Here is a 21,610-nt window from a genome sequence, read left to right as displayed (position 1 = left end):
ATAGAACTTTTCATCAGTGAGATATTTTTCTGTATGCATTACATGTAAATACTAAATTAACTCACACCTTAGTAAAAGTCTATTGATTTTCTCCTGAAGCAGTAAAGAAAACCAGTATCACATTTCACAAAATCTACATGAAATACTAATTTTCTTAAAGACTAAATACAATTTCATAAGTATACATGAATACTAAGCTATTAACTATGCATATTGTCAAATGAATATAAATCATAATATAACACACATATATTTGTTATTATGGGCAAGTTTAGAGAAATAAGATCATTTTGGCTTAGACCAATAGGTGGTTGAAAGAATTTTATATTAAGTATATGGTATGTCCAAGTACAATGTATATCAATAACATATGACAGGGAGTTGGAGACTATTACTAATTTCACTTCTATGTGATAAAGGGGTGTTTCTTGAGTTACTCACATCTCTGTTCTTCATTTTTGTTGAGACAGAAGTAGGGTTCTTCTGACAGAGTAGGGTTCAAATTCAGTCAAGCAGAACACTGCTGTGTTTGACATATGTACAGGAAAAAAGAAAAGTCTTTTTTAGGAGGTCGGCTTAGCCCTATTTACTCCTTTGATCAGCTTCGTTCAATATTTACAACAACAAAGACGTTAAGGATATATGTTTTATTTGAATGAAAATACCATGCATCATATATGATCTTTCCTCTCTCCCTTCAGTATTTAAGACAGAAAACATTATCCACATAAAACAATAAAATTTTGTATTAAATATAGTTTTTTTTAACCTTTAAGTGCCATGATTTTAAACTGTCATGTCCAAGATGCTTTTTAAATACATATCCATTGTAAATGTGCTGAATAAGAACAAATTTAAAGCCTTGGTAATCAGTAGTATTAGTCTACTTCAAGCTCACTAATGAAGAGATGGTGACAACGGTATTCTCCATGTCTTACTTCCAACAGCTTCTCGCATGATAACACAGAGCTCAAAAGACTCATAGCACTTGAAATGTGGAATGGCAGAAAGCATAACATCAAAACCAACAGTAACTCTAAAGCCATTATAGCTGGACTTGGAGAAGCTGAACTAGGGTTTGAAAAGTATAGATTCATGTTATGGAAAGAAAACTTGAAAATGGCCTTTAATTTCCAAAAATTCTTTAATGAATTTTTTTAGTTCATTGATATTCATGCTTCCTACCCACAGCTCAACTCAATATTTTTTTGGCTAATTCCTCTGTACATTTTGATAGGGCTTTTGACCCAGGCAATAAGGAATTCACTCCCTAGGTGCACCTTTGTGGTGAACACCATAATACTTGTCGTATTTGTCACCCTCATCAATCCTACTCAGCTCCAGTTTGAGAATTCCAGAAAATCTGGGGCTATACTTTGATAGTGCTAGAGACTGAAGTGCACCAAAATGACCTCATCATGAGAAAGACAATAATCCATAATCAGGATATAAGGACACAAAGTTATCCTGTAAAACAATGTCAATACTGTCCTCAACTTATACATAAAGCATGAAAGATTAGTCTTTCAAAATCATGCTTCAGTCTTTAGTAATTGTGCATTATAAACTAAGATGTATATTCATGTCTAAGTTTAGAGTCTCAGATAATAAAAAATAGCATTGTGAGTTAATAGTTATTAGTGTTTATGTCAAACACTGCACTGGACTTTACAACTGTCATCTTGTTATGTCTTCTCCTTAATTGTGTGTAGGATGGTCGTGATCTCCACTTTATCAGTTAGAACAGGGATTGACATGTCTAAATGATTCAGCTAATTTAGCAAATATACTATTTGCACTCCGAGAAAAACTGATGCAAACTGTTGTGGAAATCTTTAGTCTGAGATAATGCTATATTTTCAGAGGAAGGTGGAGTAATTCTGAACTTTGTTACAAAGCTGATTAAACTCTGTATACTGTATTATCTCTGAATGTTTTATTAAAAATTTTAATTGGCATACTTCACACTACACAGGGAGGATTTCCTAAAGATATTTTCTGTTAAGTATCTGATATTTTTGATGGTGTTAATCTCCCATGATATTACTTCGGTCTCTTCTCAATAGTTTCCTTCCCTGGTCTTCCTTTGTTTTCACAATATATATGATTTTATAGGTCTACATCAGTCTAAGATCACATTTGTTGGTGTCTGGTTTATATCTGTCAACATAATGACCTCTAATTACATTAACTTTGCAGCAAATGCAATAATTTCATTCATCTTTATGGTTGAATAAAGCTCCATTGTATATAAAAACCATATTTTCTTTATCCATTTATCTGTTGATGGACACCTAGACTGATTCAATATCTTGGCTGCTGTGAATAGTGCTGCAATAAATATGGACATGAAAGCATCTCTGTGAAATCCAGGCTAAGGGACATTTTAGTGTGTATCCGGGGCTTGTTTTCTTGAGAACCTCCATGCTGATTTCCATGTGGCTTGAGCAATGACATTCCAAACAGCATTATATATAACGGATGCCTTTTCATTGTGCTTTTCTTAGCATTTGTGATTGTTTATATTTACTGGTAGGAAATCTGACTTGGGTGAGATAGAATCAAAATAAAATTTTTATTTTCATTTCCCTGATGAATAGAGATATTTCATGTTTGTTGGCTGTCTCTACCTTATCTTTTGGGACTGTTTAAGGTACTGGATCCTGCTGTACAAAGCAAGAAATTACAGTAATGATATAAGAAAAGATGAAAAATAAATTCAACTTAAGATAAAAGAAACAGATAAATAATTTTAAATAAACAGAAAAATTATAGGGCTGTACATATAAAAATAAAAACTTCTTTTGGGAGATAAGCACTAAAATTTGTTAACTTACATTGAGATGGATCAGAAAAAAGCAAAGAAGATATCTACCTGTAAAATAAAATAAATGAAAGAAAAGAATCACAAGGGAGTTCATACACACTGTCACAACAACACAGGGTGTTATGAAAAACTTTCGTTATTTTTGGATATGTTACATGGGAATTGTGAGATTAAAACAGCGCTAACAAACTGACTTAGACTTGGAGACTTAGCAGCACTATATTTACTGATGATGTTGGACTAATAGTTGAAATCTTCCTAACGATTAAATTCTAGGCAGAGATGGCTATATTGCAGAAATCAATCAAACAAAATAGCAAGACTGATGCCACAAAAAGTATCAATAGAAAATAAAACAGGAAGGTACACTTCTTAATTGTCTTATAAATCCTTAATAATAATAACACTGATGTGAAAACAAGGGTAGCTTTACTAAGAAAGAAAGCTAGAGAGCAGCATTCATCACAGATATCTATATATCTATATATCTATATATCTATAGATACAGATATATAGATATATAGATATATAGATATATAGATATATATCTATATAGATATAGATATATATAGTCATACCACGATTTTGTTCTTATCTCCTCATCATTTTCCATATCATATCTTCTTCCTCCTCCTCAGCCATTTTTTCCTCCTTCTACACAAATGAATCATTTCAAAATATAATTTATTATTGGATTTGTTCAACTTTCAGAACTGAATTGATGTAAATTTAAAGAGTAAAATGACAATCTTAAATAAAAACAACATGTGATCGTCTTAATAGATGTGAAATTTGGTAAATTTCTGGTTGCATATGCTATAAAGTATCTTCATCAAACAATATATGTAACTCTCAGCACAATACAGGAACTATCATTGAAAAACTTACAGTTCAGAATATACTAAATTCTCAAAGATTGAGTGTGTCTTCTTTCACTTAGAAATAAAGTAAGAATGTCTATTCTTGACACTCTCTTCAAAGTTTAATGGAAACTCTTAAAAATAAAATGATGAAATTAAGTAAAATTATTTTTACATATATGTATCTTGGCATATAATAAATATGCATACATTTGTATATGGAAGAAAGTAGCATGTTTTTCAGATATGTTTCACTCTTTAAAGGCATTAAAAGTTGAGTATTACTTGTCACATCAAAATGCCACATTTAAGTGAGAAAGAAGTTGTTTGTCTTCAAGTAAAAGAAGGGGACTATCATTGGATATTAAAATTCTGGCATATAATTAAATACATTTCCATTCTATAAGCTTTCCAGGCTATGGCATTTTGTTAAGGCAGCCTATGCAATATAATATGGGTTTGGCATTGAGAAGAAATACCTAAAAATGGGAGTTGTTTAGGAATTGAATAGTGGATGGGAGGTGTTAAGAGATTTGAGGTGCCTGCTGGTAAATGTTGGTGTGATATGAAAGGGTTAGCTCATATGGGTTCTGGGGTTGAGAAATTTAGATCCAGAAAAGTAAATAAGACCCTACCAGTCTGACACCAAAAATTTAAGAACCTGGACATGAGTGCATGATGTAAGTTCAAATCTGGGTCCAGAAATGAAGGCAAAAACCGGTATCAGATCCTGGACAGTTGCCCATATAGAGCAGATTCTTTCTTACCCAACCCTCACTGTAGTCCCAGACTGAATACATTGAGGGGGACACTCACACTGAGGACAGCCTGCTTTAAAGAGTCCATAGATTCAAATGAAAATTTCATCCCAAAACACTCTCAAAGACACAACAGAAATGAGAGCACCAGAAACCTGGACAAAGACACTTTTTAGATGACAGATCAAAAAAAATAAATAGCAACCACAGAGGACAATTGCCTCTGTGGCACAAGGAATAACTATGACTAAATTTTTCCAAGAAACATTTTTCTTTGGTGATGGGAACATCTCAGCCCAGCAGGATGTAAAAGAGTTACAATCTATGAAGACAAGGAAGATTATTGTGGAAGAGCAAAAACTGAGGGCAGTGTTTAAGATGAAACTGAGCTGAAGCTGAAATACACTGAGAGCAAATGCTCATGATTAAGTTAGTATAGTGAGATGGTCGGATTCCTCATACTGGATCTCTCTTCCTAATGCTGCTACCCTTTAATGCAGTTCCTCGTGTTGTGGTGACTCGCAACCATAAAATCATTTCATCATTACTTCATAACAGCTACTGTTACAAATTGTAATATAAATATGTGATACATAGGCTATCTGACATGCGACCCCCAAAGAGGTCATGACTCACAGGTTGCGAACCACTGCCTTAGAGCCTTCTGGACTACGGTTGTTTAAATTTTGCTCTCATTATAATTGAAATGAATAAGAATGACAAATGGCAGTAATATGGGTCCTGGCTAATTTGCAAGGAATCACAGAAATGAGGAGAGGAAACAGGAAGACAGAAAGAAGGGAGGGAGGGAGGGAGGGAGGGAGGGAGGGAGGGGCATAGGGGTGAGAGAATGAGGAAAGAAAGAAAGTGGGAGGAGCAAGGAGCAATAGAAGCCTGCAGGACAGAAAATAGACTATAGATAACACATGGAAAAGGCCAACGGTGTGAACCAGAGAAAAGGAGAAATAACATAGATCTAGGATGGCATGCTGTAAAAAGAGACGGATTTGAAGAGTATTTTTAAAATGAAATTTGAGAGAATTTGCCAAGGAGTTGAGATGAAGAAGAGCTAAGAGTACAGGGTAGTGAATCAATGAAAACCAAGCTATTTATCAAGAAAATTCAATTGTTTTTTTTTTTCATCTTTTTAATCTATAAACTGGGAATCACTCCAAATGCTATATAAATCCAGTTTTAGTGTAGGAAAAAAATACACACTAATACAGAGACATTTCTCCCTGTATTGTTTACCCCCCAAAGGTGGACTTCTTCCCAGTAATTTCCCTTTCTCCTTCAAACCTCATTGTCATTTTGTGAGGGAATCAAATATTTATATGGATTTGTTAAGAATGCTATACTCATTAGATTTATAGGTATATACATTAAGTAAAAATAAAGGCATAAATCTACAATTTGGAAAGCTCCACGCTAGGAAAATTGATAGTACATGTGAAAAATAACATCATTTCAAAGAAAGGAAAGTTTATCTTTTATATAACATATGTGCTTTATATTCTCTAATTCATGAGTAAATTAAAGTTTCACATGTGTGCACATGCCATACATATGCACACAAACAACACAAACATGTACAAAGACCTTCCTCCACAACACACACAGACACACACACACACACACACACACACACACACACACACACACACACACACGGCTACAGTAGTTTTAAATATACTGGGCAAAAAACATTAAGGAAGTTGGGCGTAGTGTATGCCTTTTATCCAAGCAGTTAGGAGGCAGAGTCAGGCAGATCTTTGACTTTGAGTCTAGCTTGGTCTTCAGAGTGAGTTCCAGGACACCCAGGGCTACACAGAGAAACTCTGTCTTGAAAAACCAAAAACATAAAAAAGGAAAGAAAAAAACCCTGAAACCTGAAGGAAAATAAAAAAAAAAATGTGACTAGAATATGAACCCTTACTAATATCCAAGTACTAAGAAGAAAAGATGGATTTATAGTGACATACAAAAAATCACATGAAGACCTACTTGGACACTGCAGACAGACTTTCAATTATTTTTTATTGGTATAGACAGATACAGGTCCAGTAAAGTTTCACATAATTGGGAAATAAGCTCAGAACCCAATTTTCAGGTATGTCATTACGAAGTTCATGTTAACACAAAATATCATCTAATGAAATCAAGTAAATCTGACAGGTTGAATATTCAAAACACCTTATGTGGAAATTACTTTGCCAAGTAAATGATGATTAAAATAATAATACAGCAACTCACTAATAGAATATCTGATTTAAAATGAAGAAATAATTTTTTTTCATGGCTAGAGAATAAACTATTTGAAAGAGCTCAAGTGTTGATTTTTATCTGAAGATTACATGATACTAGACTTTTTATACATGAAAAATTAAGAACAGGTATCACAATACTTAAATCCATGTCCAAATTGTTTGAACATCCATTTCTTTGAGACTTAATCAAAGAAAATGGCAGAAGGAGTACACGTATAATTACAGCACTTGTGAAGAAGGTAGAAGTTGGCTCAATCTAGACTCTAGATTCTAGAGTTTCCTTATGTAACTTCTGGTAAATCTTACTATTCCAATGGCTTGACCTAAGAAAGTCCATCAGTGTTGGATCATACACACTACTACCCATGTTTGGAAGTGAGCAGGGCTAGAAGCAAGTTTTCTGAGATGGCAAGTTGTAGGATGATAAAAAATTGGAAATGTTGTAATTATTTAACTGTGTATAAATGTTCAGAACAGAGATGTCATGTGATTACCACCAATGTTAATAGGTATTATTTACACACCCTTGTTCTGTTCAATAAGACTACACTAAATTTATATAGATTGAAGTACTATTCTTACAGCTCATATGATACTCATATTTTGAGCAAAGTTTTGTCTAGTTATGTTGCTCTGAATGCCAGCAATGAGATCACCTTATCATCTCTTTCATTGCACATTGTAATTCAGATTTTAGAATGGAAGCCTATACTAGATCCAAGAAATCTTGTTTAGCTCTGCACTAGCTAAATGTTTTCACAGAAAGAAAACATCTTGTTTTATTTTTAGGTGAAATAAATCAAAGAGATTTGTCAAAACCTATCATATGCTTGAAATCTTACATACCAAGACACAATCTTTAAGTGACTAATCATTCTAAAAACAGTGCTCAAATGATGTTTGTGCTAAATAATAAAGTATATTAATTTTGGCTCATTGGTTGTTTCTTTATGTATGAAATATATTTGACATTTGGGCTTATTTATATATGAGATCAAGCATGAAGATAAAATTAACATTGAAGGTAAATATGGATTTCTTTTGTGTGAGGAAGTAGATGAAATGAGTTGGTGTATGGTGCATATCAGTTAGTAAAATTTGTGCTGACTTTGATGTTTATTGGGGAAATTTTTCTGTTAGATTTCAGTTAGTGGGAAATTGGACCTCGCTATGATCTCTATAGTATCCAAGCTCCAGACAGGCGTATGGACCTCCCCATCTGTCAAATATCATGCTCTTTGGTTTGGAACATATTCCTTTCTTTGGAGCATTATGTTTGAACAGATGGAGTGGCCTGTTTGTAGATAAAATTAACAATGCATTTCTGTATATATTAGTGCGTTCTAGTTTTCATAATTTTTCCCTTGTGGTATTAAAAACACAAATTACATGTGTTGTCTAAAAGAGAATGAATTTAAAAATGCTGAGCTCAGGAAACTCAAAATAACTCTGCTGGAAATGCAGTGAACATTAGAGGTTTCATAAAAGAATTCCATAAATAGTATCTTTTGAATGCTTTAAATATAATGAGCAGCAACAATTTTTAGGTTGTAATTTCTGAAATCGTATAAACTACAAAATCCTAACAGTTCACAGTAGTATGATTTATTTATTTATAATGAAATGCCATCTTCACATATTATCAACTGTCTGTCCTCTAAGAAAAAAAAGTTTAAGACTTCTGTTTAATAGAAATAGATGACATGAAGTACTTCAAAAGGAAAAACATCAAGCCCATGAAGGAAACATAAAGAGCAAATAAACAATTTAACCATGGCCTACTTTTAATTCATGTTTTCTTATAGATGTGTTGCACAATGTACATAAAGTGCAAATATTGTATATATGTAGGTTCATTTTTTTTTTAACTCTTTGAGAGGCCACCAACTAGCTCCCAAATAAATACTCAGAGACTTATTCATTTTTTATGAATGCCTGGTCTTAGCTTGGCTTGTTTCAAGCCAGCTTTCCTTAAATTATCCAGTTTACCTTTTGCCTCTGGGCTTTACCTTTCTCTATTCTATATACCTTTCTTTACTTTTTGCTCCATAGCTGGCTGGGGGACTGAGTGGATCGTCCCTGGCGTCCTCTCTCCTTCCCCTCTTCTAGCTCCTCCCTTCTTCACCTATTCATTCTCTCTGCCTCCAGCCCAGCCTATTTCTCTCTCCTGCCTAGCTATTTGTCATTCTGCTCTTTATTAGCTCCATCAGATATTTTAGGCAGGCAAAGTAACACAGCTTTACAGAGTTAAACAAATGCACCATAAAAGAATGCAACACATTTTTGCATTATTAAACAAATATGTAACACATATTCTACAACACACACACACATATATATACAAGGACACAAATATATTCTTAATAAAATTCCAGTTCTGTTATTATTCTATTTTATTTCTGAAGAAAATCCTATTTTCCTACATATAGTCCTTCAATAGCTTACAAGATTTTTCCATAGTCTGTATATTCAAAGAAAATGTACAATAACCAAGCAGTATTATGTTTTGCTAGAGGACTTAAAATGATTTAATTAATTTCATAGCCTTATACACTAACCAGGAGCCTTCTATGTTAAAGAGTACACTTACAAACACCATTTTGGGATTTGATGGATGGTTCAATGTAGTGTGTCTTTTGTTAAAATGGTTCCATAAATTTGATGAAAAATACTTGTGTGTCTAATTATGACCTGATTTGTGTTGATGGACGCTTAGAAAGCTTACAGTATGATTTGTATTTTATTCTGTCAATGTTGAAAAGCATTTTTGGCACAAATCCATTTGTAGTCTCCTTTACATATTTTTGTAAAGGAGTCAGAGTCCTTCACAAATAGCTCTGAAGTAGATTCCATGAGATGTGAGAACTATCTCTATAAGTCTTTGCTGTATATTGTGGCTCATGGGAAAGTTCCCTACCTACCCTTTCTGCTAGTTTATCTGCATAGAACAAGCCACAATTATCATGCTTTTATGCATATTATATACATATTATATTATATATTATATACTATATCATATGCATATTATACACATACTATAGGTTTAATATAGGTATAATATTCATCTTATAGGTTATTTTTTTTTCGAGACAGGGTTTCTCTGTGTAGCTTTGCACCTTTCCTGGGACTCGCTTGGTAGCCCAGCCTGGCCTCGAACTCACAGAGATCCACCTGGCTCTGCCTCCCGAGTGCTGGGATTAAAGGCATGCGCCACCACCGCCCGGCAATCTTATAGGTTTTTAAGAGTTAAAATAAACTGATAAAAGTTGCAACTCAGCATTTATATATTTCAGGAATGATTATAAAATAAGAATTGCATATTCATTTCGGATCTAGTGAGGATTCAAATGCCAGTCATTATTACGGTCATTACTTGTAAACAAATGGGTGTATGAAGCCTCATTTAACAAACACATCCTCTCCACTGAAATGTGTTGTTGTCCTCCTTGATCTATCTTTATTAAATCTTTATTGCTTCTTCAAAACACTCAAACTTCAAGCTGAATTAATTACCATTTTCTGTATATTTTATAATCTTATGTATTTTTATTTTATTCCATTTTAAGTGTTTATGTCTGCTTCTCCTCTACTACGTACATATTGAAGTATTTTTGTATTAAAATTTTTGATTCATTATTTTGAATATAAAAATGTCTATAAGTAGGGCTGGAGAGATCAAATTTTATCCCTTGCAGATGATCTGAGTTTAGTTCCCATCAACCACATTAGGACTCACAATCCCTTTTAACTCCAGTTACAGAGGATCTGACAAGCTCTTCTGACTTCCAGGGCATCCTGCATTTACTTAAACATATATTTACATTCAGGCATGCTCTCACACACATAAAATAAATAAATATTATTCAAAATATCAGTTATTAATGCTCATAAATGTTTCTTTTTAATTTTTGAGTCTAGTCTTTTGGTGGCTGTTTGATTTTAACAAATTCTAAGCATTGGTCTAATTTTGTCTCTCATCACTCTCCTCTTCCACTCAGCCACTGGCTTCCAGCTTATGTCTCTAATTCATATTCCACAGGATGGGGCTATTTAATTGAGACATGAATAAAGTCATTGAAATGAAGTAAATTTTTATAAACTTAACTAAAATGGAAACTTATTTTTGTAACTTTTCTACATAGACATTCATTAACTTACACTTCAGGAATGAAGCTTTAGGCTGCCTGTTTTTTAAGTAATATGAGGAGTACAGTCATCGCCACAACTTCTTTCTTCCTTATCACAGCCTGAATAAATGTTACAAACTCGGGGCATAGTGTTAGAGGACTTGAATTCAAGCATCAGCTGATCCATGTGTTCTGTTGATGCAATCATTGACACTAAGTTTCTGCTTCTGTTATACTGAGATAAATCGGTGACTTAAAATCAATCTTCTACTGTATTCTTTTCATAACTGACAATATTGTTTAGGAACTTAAAACTTACTAGAGAGACACAACTCAGTTTTGATAAAATAAAATTTTAAAAATTTAAATCATGGCCAGTAGAGACTTAGGCCTTAGAGACTGGAAAATCTCAGGTAAGCAAAACAAAGAGAAGCTCAGAAGCCCTCTTAGAGTTGGTTAGTTTTAGCAGATAGAAGTTGCCCTTAATATTCATGTGTGCATGGACATACATAACAGAGAACGATACTACAAAACTATTACAACAATAATAAACCCTATAATACAATGAGAGAATATTTGGAAAATCATTGTAGTACTTTCCATTAAGGCCTTTACTCACTACAATGCCTTTCAGCATTTATTTTAGTGATACTGGTTTTTCGTGATGTAAAAGATAGATCTTGAGAAAATAAGCATTAAATACAGTTATCAAATATCACACAACCTTATTTTTTTACATCGTTATGAAAGGTGCCCATAATTCCAGCACCAAGTTGTTATAGGTATGGACTTCTGGCCAGCCTGAGCTACCTTGCAACAACTTTTTTACATTTTGAACAATATATATCTTTCCCAACACTGGAATTTAAAAATAAAGTTTTAATAGTTTATTTTCTGACAACTCTTAAAAATACATACCTATAGCATTAGGTTTTCTTGTTTGACTGAAGCTTTTCCCTTTGAAACACAGCCTTCTTATCACTGATACTACACATTCAGAGCATAATGGTATTTGACAGTACATACACAGCCTCATCAAATCACTTATCTCCCCATGCTTCTGCAGTAATATTGGGGGAATAGGAATAAATCACATCTCGGAGGGTACAGCTGCTCTCAAATGGCATAACTAATAAATTGCCTCGACTGGAGAGAGCAAGTAATGTTCTGAATTTATAATCTGTGACAGCTGATAGTCCAATCCTTGATGTGAATCAGACACCATAACTAATTACAACCTGAAAAATTATAGCCACTCTTTATGCTAATAGTTAGGAAATATCTAGCAGTGATTTCATTAAAAAAAAAATACGTTGCCATACCGTTAATATGTTACCTAATTTAAAGGACCATGTTTCTGTTTAATTTTGGTTTTTATCTTTATCACAATTATAATTATCTGGGCATCAGTTTAAAACATTACTGATATTATGAAACTCCATAGCAAAGTAATATTGTCATAGCATAGAAACATTTGAGAGGCTAGATTTAAAAATATTTAGCTATATGTATGTTTTCATGGCTAACCTTTTGGTACTGGACAATAAATTGGTATGCTCCTCCATGGCAAAAGCTATCTCTCTGGCCACCAGCATCCTCAAGTTGCCTATAGTTCTTTTTGTAGGGCTGAGATCTGGTGGGTTCTTCTCTATCCGACTGGGCATGTGTATTGTTGCACATTTTTTTAGCTCATGTTTGGGCAATCATGCTAGTGAGACTTTATGGATTTAGCTTCTGATGTTATTAGGAGAAACAATCTCACTGCAAAACCCCTGATCCTCTGATTCTTGCAATGTCTTTGTTCACTCTTCCACAATGTTTCCTGAGCCTTAGGTACAAGAATATTTTGTGGATGTATCGATTGGGACTAGTCTTTACAAGTCTGCATTTTGATTTGTTGGTGTTTTCTATAAGGGACTCTGTTACAAAGAGAAATTTCCTTTATGAGGGGTGAAAACTACACTTATCTGCATCTATAAGGACAAATATGTATTGATTAGTGTAAGGGATTATGCTGGTTTAGTTAATTAGTGGTTGTATATCCTGCACCAATAAACATGACTTTACTGGCATTGAATAATTAGCTAGGTTTCCAGTACAAGGTGTAGTAGCAGACTTTCTCAGACCACCAGCCCCCAAATCATGACACAGAGACTTCTTATTAGTTATAAATGCTAGGCCTTATCTTATGCTTGTCCCACTAGCTCTTATAACTGAATATAACCTGTTTGTCATCATCTATGTTTTGCCTCAGGGCTTTTTACCTCTTTTTTCATTCTGTATGTGTCCCACTTCCTTCATGACTGGCTGGCTGGCTGGCTGCCTGGCAGTTGCCTGGCTAACTGGCCCCAGTTGTCTCCCTCACTTTCTCCCTGTTCTCACCACCCACTTATTCTCTCTACTTGCCAGCTCAGTCTATCACTCTATTGCCTAGCTGTTGGCTGTACAGATTTTTATTAGGCTAATCAGGTGCCTTAGGCAGGCAAGGTAAAACAAACCCACCACATCTTTACACAGTTAAACAAATGCAGCATAAACAAATGTAACACATCTTTATTTAGTTAAACAAATACAGCATAAGCAAATGTAACACATCTTTACATAGTTAAACAATTGCAACATAAGCAAATGTAACACACCTTTGCATTGTCAAAGCAATATTCCACAATATTAACAAATACAACACATCTTTACACAGTTAAAGTAAGTACATAGTCCTTCCACAACAACCAGGAATGATTTTCCTCTTGTTGACTCAGTCTTAAGTCAAATTAGAGAGGTATTGCTTCCCACCAAAGATGTATGCCACTACTGTACCCTTAGGGTTATTGTCCCATGCTGGTCATTGATGTGTTTCTTAGTCATTATAACTAACATAATGCAGACTGAACAGATTATGTTTAGGGATATATGTGTATATATACATATGCATAAATGCGCGCAATAATAATTAATGAAGAAAGGCTATGAATTGGACGGAGAGTGGGGAAAGCCTATGGGAAGGTTTGAAGGGTGGAAAGGATAAAGTGAAATCTTGAAACCTTGTAATTATGTCATAATCTCAAAAATAAAATAATATTAATTAGTTGTAATGTAAGCTTTTAGGTTGGATACACTTATATTTATATACCTATTATATATCTTAGTATTTTTATAATGTCACAGAGGAGGATTGATGATTAATACTATTTAAAATTCCTGTTTAACATATTGTGAACTGTTTCAACATAGCAGAATTTGTTTTTAATTAGTACATTTGGCTTGATGTGAACATTCTGTAGCCATGAAATTCATTTCACAACTAGAATACTAAATTCACAGGTCAAGTGTATAATTGAGCAAAATAAAGTGACCAGGAATAAATGATATTCATATCTAATTGTGTGAGTGCTAAACACATTGTGTTTTTAAGAAATGAAGTAATTTGGGAGAGAAAGAGAGGCTTTCCAACCTCATTATTAACTAAAGAAACATGGAATGAAAATACAGGATGTTGATAAGAAAAAAATGTGTTCTCTTCTATAGTCCTAGTGAGAACATTATTAATAGTTGTGAAAGATTTTCAAGAATACACTTCAGTCATATTAAGATATCTCTATACCCAAATAATGATTGCTCCATGGGCAACAATTTTATTTCTATGAATAAATATCAGGGAAATAAAATGAATGCATAAAATATAAAAGATATGCCCATGAAAACTGTGGTGATAGGGAAAAGGCACAATAAAATACACACATTGCAAAGAAAAACTATAGTCAAGATAAACAATTACTGAGTATGTTGCATAGCAAACTGTGCAACTTGTTCTTCTATGTCTTCAGCAGATATTCACAATGAACTCAGCCTTTATAACTAAAATGTGATGTATCATGAAATATATTAACATACTTCTTGTTTATTGTATTTCTCTAACTGAAATTCTACAATCCCAAATGGTAACATACTTGAAATGTAAGATTGCAAAAACATTACTTTCTCCACTATGAACCTTTAATGTTCTAAACAGAATGCTGCTGAGATGATGAACTTCATGTTGGGTTATGTGGTGATGTTTTATTTGTGCATTTAAATAAATAAAGCTTGCCTGGAGATCAGGGGGAAAAGGCCAGCCATTTTAAATAAACAAAGAAGTCAGCCAGCACACGCACTTAATCCCTTAGGAGGCAGGATCTCTGTGTGTTCAAGGCCACACTAGGGAACAGAACCAAGTGTGCTGATAATACCAGTACCACCCATAGAGACTGAAAGGACCAAGCAGATGCCATAACAGGCTGCTCAGTCTTCTCTCAGAGATCAGGCCTCAATTTCAGTTTCCTGAGACTGAGCAAGCCGTCTCTGGGAGGGCCATGAACAAAAGACAGTCCTTGCAGTAGCTCCCTTTCTGCACGTACTCTGACTGCTCAAAGTTCAGCCAGATGTTTACTGTCTGGGACCCCTCACCAACTCAGAGTTATGTGCATGAGTCAAGGACAGAGCCTAGACCACTGAGCCAGCCCCCACAGTCAGTACGTGCTTGGCCAGCCAGCCCCCATGGCAGCTCAAGGACAAAGCCTGGGACTTGTGCTGGACTGCCCCTAAAGTGATAATTGTAACCACCAACCAGTAAATTCAAAGGTTACATACCCTCACCCAATTAAAAGAGAACAGAGATAAAAATAAACCAATCCGAGTTACACCCGTGGCAACCCCCCCTCCCCCCGCCCCAAATACCCTGAAGGGCTTGTGGTTTTTGCCTTTAAAAAGCTAGCCACACAAAGAAAGAGCAACTCCTCCCTGCCTCACTGTACTGGGTGTAGGGATGAGTTCCCTGTCTAGACTTGTATCTACAGAATAAATCTTGCTGTTGCATTCTGGACATCCAAGGTCTTCGGTGGTCTCTTTGGGGTCACAATCTGGGCATAACAGAGACCTTGAGGTCTGTACAGACAGACGGACAGTGACAGAGCTGTGTAGGAAGAGTAAGTGAGGTAGCTGGGCTAAGAGCCAATGAGAGGGCAGAAAACCAAGGCATATAAGCCTGAGTAGACAGGAAGTTGTGCTCTTTGGAAGCTGCGAAGTTGGTAAGGTGAGGTTAGCTCATAGTTTTCCTGATCTCTCTAAGGCTTTAACTCAAATTTCTGGCTCTTTTTTTTTTTTTTTTTTTTTTTAATAAGACCGTTTAGAAATTTGGCTACAGGGTTATCTTACATAGTCTGCATTTTCTAAACGATATAAACAATGTTTGTGATGGGACTATGCCCCAAGAAACAGATCAGAGTGAGTCCATCATTGGAAGAACAACAAGAGAAGTCTAAGAATGCTATGGACACTGCTAACTGGCAATCTAATGGCAGAAAAGAAGACCAGAATTCTCACAGGAATATGAACATTAAAGACAGTCATTAGGTTTCATATGGGAATGAGGACTCTTTTGGGGATTGGGATACAGCTCATGTATATTACATTTGACACACAAAAAGATAACTGCATTTTTTTCTTTCTTTCTTTCTTTCTTTCTTTCTTTCTTTTTTTTTTTTTTTGGTTTTTTGAGACAGGGTTTCTCTGTGTAGCTTTGCGCCTTTCCTGGAACTTGTTTTGTAGACCAGGCTGGCCTCAAACTCACAGAGATTCGCCTGCTTCTGCCTCCCGAGTGCTAGGATTAAAGGCGTGCGCCACCACACCTACAATTTCGTGGAAAACTGAATATAAGGTGATACACTATATACTGTGGCAGAGTAAAGTTCAGGCAGCTAAGAGAAATTATCTGTGTGTATTCACTGCTAGCTGCTTTGAATGGGCTTTGCAGTGAAAAATCAGGAATAAAAATAGAATTTAAATAATTAAAAAATTCATACTTTGTTCATAAAATCCTTTGTAAAGTTGTATTGATAAACATTTGGTACTCAAAGGAATTAACAACATTAAAATAAATTAAGCATGTTGCAGAGGGATAAGGAAACTTCCTTGAGAGTATTGCCTCAGAAATCAACAAAACTCTCAACTCTTCACAGGCTTCAGAGTATAGAGTGTGAACTCATTTACAAAAATCTCTTGAGATAAACTTTCCTTTTTTAATACCTAAAAATTTAAATATATTTATTTTATACTATTTCTTCCTTTATTTATCAGTGTTTCACGAAAATTAAAATATTGTTTATCTCAACTCCTGATGAATTCTTGATTAAATTTTTCAACACATATGCATTAAATGACTGCTTCAAGGGATGATTGACTGCCATGTAAACAAAATATTAAAAATCACAAAAATTGGTTTCATGTTCTCAGCTATTTTCATAAACATTATGGGTGTAGTAGCTATAGACCCACAGCTATGGCTAGGCCAATAAAGTGCTTATTGCAAAGACATGAGGACCTGGGTTCAATTCCCAGAACTGAAGTGGAAATCCAGATATGATGGCCTATGTTTAATTTTAATCCAAGGTCTGGAAAACTGGAAATGGTGGAATCGAGGGTGCTTGATGCACAAGCAACCTAGCCTACTTGGTAAGCTCCAGGCTAGGGAGAAAGTATGTGGCACTGTGGCACCTGAAGAATGACACTCAGATTTGCTCTCTGCCAATGTGAATGCACACACACACACACACACACACACACACACACACACACACACACACACACACACACAAAGAGACAGAGAGAGAGAGAGAGAGAGAGAGAGAGAGAGAGAGAGAGATAGGGAGGGAGGGAGAGAGGGGGGAGAGAGAGAGAGGGAGAAAGGGGACATATCACTGAAGTAATTTTTCTTGAACACCAAATTGTCTACTTAATAATAGAACAAATATAGGAAGATTAAGTCACCAGATCATGGAAATAAATAGAAGTAACTGGAAAAATACTAAAACGTCCAGCAGGGGGACATCCAGATTAATAGAACTCTGGTGGTGGCTTTAGTTCTGGAAACAAAGGAAAATATTAGTGGCATTCTACACCAATCACCTCACCTAGTCTTCATCCAATCTCCCTTTGTAAGTTGAAACATGTTTTTTTTTTTTTGAAAATGTTTTCATCCAAACACAAACTGACATGAGCTGTTTTCATTTCATGCAATATAAGCCGTGGGAAGATCACTCTCTAATCATTAACAACTTACCAAAATTCAGATGTGAGGTAAGGTAAATGCATGAAATTATTTGAGGCCTCAGGTATTTAAAATGTTTGGTATTTGCCAGGCTTTTCTGTACATATCTCACTTCCTATTTGCTGCCATGGCAAATCACAAAAACACTCCACATGTGAACAAGAACTGTGGCCACTGTTAAAACTACCCAGACCTATGTCTCTCATCTTCTCCAATGAATAAATGTTCTACAGTACAAAGGGAGTACTACAAAATTTGTAGGCTAACGTGTAACTGAAGGTAGCAAAGAAGCCAGGAAGACAAAAATAAGAAAACAGAACAAAAACTACCAGCTTTGGGTGAGCATCAGTAACCCACGTTAAGCTTACTTTTACCTCTGGCTGGGGTAAAGAAACACTTTCCTGAGCCTTGTAACAAAAGCACCTAAGTTTCTGGCTTTTTAAAAACATTAGAGACCTTCACCCAGCATGCATCCACCATCACACAGAGCAAGGTTTGAATAACAGTAACTGGAAAAAGATGTGGAATCTGTAGGAGAAAAGTTCTCCCTGGAGAATTGCACAGAGTAAAGCTAAACGAAGAAGGAAGGTTGACACATGTGGAGAAACTTGTTTTTCTGAATTTAATGATAGACACCAACCCCAAATCAAAAAGCACTAAAACTGAGATTGAGGATTAAATCAAAGAGAAATGCTTAGCTGTTGTGTTCTAACGGTCAACAAATAGAAGCAAAGTGAAAATTTAGAAGGAGCCGGGCGGTGGTGGCGCACGCCTTTAATCCCAGCACTCGGGAGGCAGAGCCAGGCGGATCTCTGTGAGTTCGAGGCCAGCCTGGTCTCCAAAGCGAGTTCCAGGAAAGGCGCAAAGCTACACAGAGAAACCCTGTCTCGAAAAACAAAACAAAACAAAAAAAAAAAAAAAAAAAGAAAATTTAGAAGGAAATCAAAGACTCCTCAGCTGAAAAGAGCAAGAACAGAGGTAAAGAGGTTGTGTCTCTAGACACTGTGAGCAGGATGAACAGTAGACTTAAGTGCTGAAGTGGTAAAAAGGCAGAGGGGGGAAAGTCAATAATTTTTTGATGAACATTGCTAACACCTATCCTTTGGAAGTCAAACAAGTAAATTCTACCTCAATGAGCTCGAAATGAGGGTATTGTCAGTTCATTAGTACTATAAGAAATGTTAAATGACATTCCTGGGAGACACAATCTCACAGTAAATTCCCTGATCCTCTGGTTCTTAGGTGTTTTTCCTTGCTCTTCTATAATGTTCCCTGAACCTTAGGTGTGGGAGTTAATTTGTAGACATATCTCTTGGGATTGGGCTCCTCACATCAGCATTTTGATTGGTTGTGGCTTTCTATAATGGTGTCCATCTGCTGTAAAAAGACATTTCCTACTTGAAGAATGAAGAATACACTTATCTATATGTATAAGAAGAACCGACAACTACCACTTTACTAAACCAGCATAATCCCTTATGTTTCTATATGAGCAGAAAGCTTGTAAAGTAAGAACACTGCAATTCATAACACACAATAGTATCAAATCTCAGCCAGTACATTTTAGGCAATGTTCATTGATGTGTGAAGTGGGGGTCCGCTCGATGTAAAATGTACATGTGCTGTGTTCTGAACCAAGAAACCCTTGAGGTATGCAGTAAGGGCAAACAATGTCCAAAAACCTGGCATCCATTATGCATTTGAGAAAATAAGATATTCTTTTATCCCTACTCTCTCCCCATATCTAACTCTAAGAGAAAACTTTTTCCAGTGTCTCTCTTAGGAGAGACTTTTACTGAATCATATCCAATTTCCTTATTGTATGTTTCCATAATAGCAGTGAACTTTCTCTTTTGTGATACTCAGCATGGTATAAATTGCCTAGAGATTATGCTCTGTGCTACATCAGAAAGCATTTAACGTTTTACTAAAAGAGTCCCAGTGCACATCACAATACTGAAGGAACCTGTATTACTAGCTCTCAGTCTTTTTCAACATATCAGGTCTACAGAATATTCATGAAAATCTTGATTTTTATACTGAGATTTTCTGAAAATAGCTTGGAAGAAAGTGTGCTAAAGAGGGATTTGAATTTCTTGATTAATATTTTTGACAAAGTAATTCTTTAAATTTAGCAGGATGTACTGCAATAATCTACTTATTAGATAAGGAAATAAGCAAAATAACCATGCATAAATTGTATAAAATGTCTTTTAATGTTTAAGTTTAATATGACAAACAAAATCTCATCAATGCTAGACATTGACATGGGTTTTGTTCATGATAATGTTCAATTATATTTGTAACACTTTATAATAGTTAGGAAAGGAAATAACATAAATAAATGTGAATGGAATTTTAATTTTTTTGGTTGATGAACTATTTATTATCTAAAAAAGGAATTGGATCAAGTACATTCAAAAATACATTTGATATTAAACAAATACAAAATGCTTGTCATTTCATTGTTCCACAACATAGCTTATTTTTATATTTTCTACATTTTTGTTATCTATATTTAGTTAACTCCTTCTTTAGTGTGGCCATGCTGACATATTTTGATATGAGAAGTCTGTTTTTATCTTTTTTTAAATGCAGCATTATAATTTTATAGAGATTCATTCTCATATAATTTTAATATGTTTTAATTGAAATAGAATTAAGTTATTTCTCACATCTCTTTCTCGAAGACCTCCCAGTTACCCTCTCTCAAAACTCTTCCACATTTCCCCTAAAGTTGAGAGCATAAAGGTACAGAAAGTGGAATTTAAATGTTAGCAGCCAACACCTGTCAAGGTGGACTTTGGCCCCATTCAACAGGAGACAAATCATGCCTGGACTAGAAACCTAACAAGCTTCCTATGGGTAATGAGGTCTTGGACTTCAGGAAATAAAAATCTATTATCACCATTTTACTAGACCAGCACAATTCTTTACTATATTCCAAATCTTAGCTTTATACCTGCAAATAATTGTAGCTATCTCAGTTCCTCAAAGAAGCTTCTCTTACAGCAAATGGAGACCCTTACAGAAAACCACAACTTGATTCTTCTGATGCCTGGTGTTGAGGTATTTTGTAGATAGTGGGTCCTGGGGTCAGCATTATAAACCTAAATGGGAAATTTTAATTTAAACTACATATGTGTATGTATACAAGTATTTATATGAGTTATATGCAATTTTAGGTACATATATATTAATATAATTCTTTATGACACTAATTCTTTTTAAAATGATTTATGTTAATTTTTAGTATGTGTATGTATAAAAGGGGGTATTTGTGTGAATGCAGATGAATATAGAGGCCAGAAATAACAGATCTGCCTTGAAGGGTTGAAGATCTGGGGTTGGGGATTGAGCTCAGTGGTAGAGCACTTGCCTAGCAAGCACAAGGCTCTGGGTTTGGTCCTCAGCTCCAGAAAAAAAAAAGAGTTGAAGATCTGAAGGTGGAGTTATAGTCAGATATAACCACTGAGCCATCTCTCCAGATTTTAAATTCTTTCTTATGCATTATTATTATAAATTTCTTCTCTGAGATCTGATATTGGCTCTCGTTATAAGCATAATGAATTCTTCAAAAGTTCTGTTAAAAAACAAATTAATGTTAAATATTGAATTCCATGTCATAAAATCATATAATGCCAAAATTTATTAATATCAAATAATGAATGACCTGATAAAGGGCTAGCA

This window comes from Peromyscus californicus, unplaced genomic scaffold (genome assembly GCF_007827085.1).
Source record: "Peromyscus californicus insignis strain IS unplaced genomic scaffold, ASM782708v3 Scaffold_7__1_contigs__length_154581171, whole genome shotgun sequence".
NCBI lineage: Eukaryota > Metazoa > Chordata > Mammalia > Rodentia > Cricetidae > Peromyscus > Peromyscus californicus.
Note: the sequence above shows the minus strand (reverse complement) of the source record.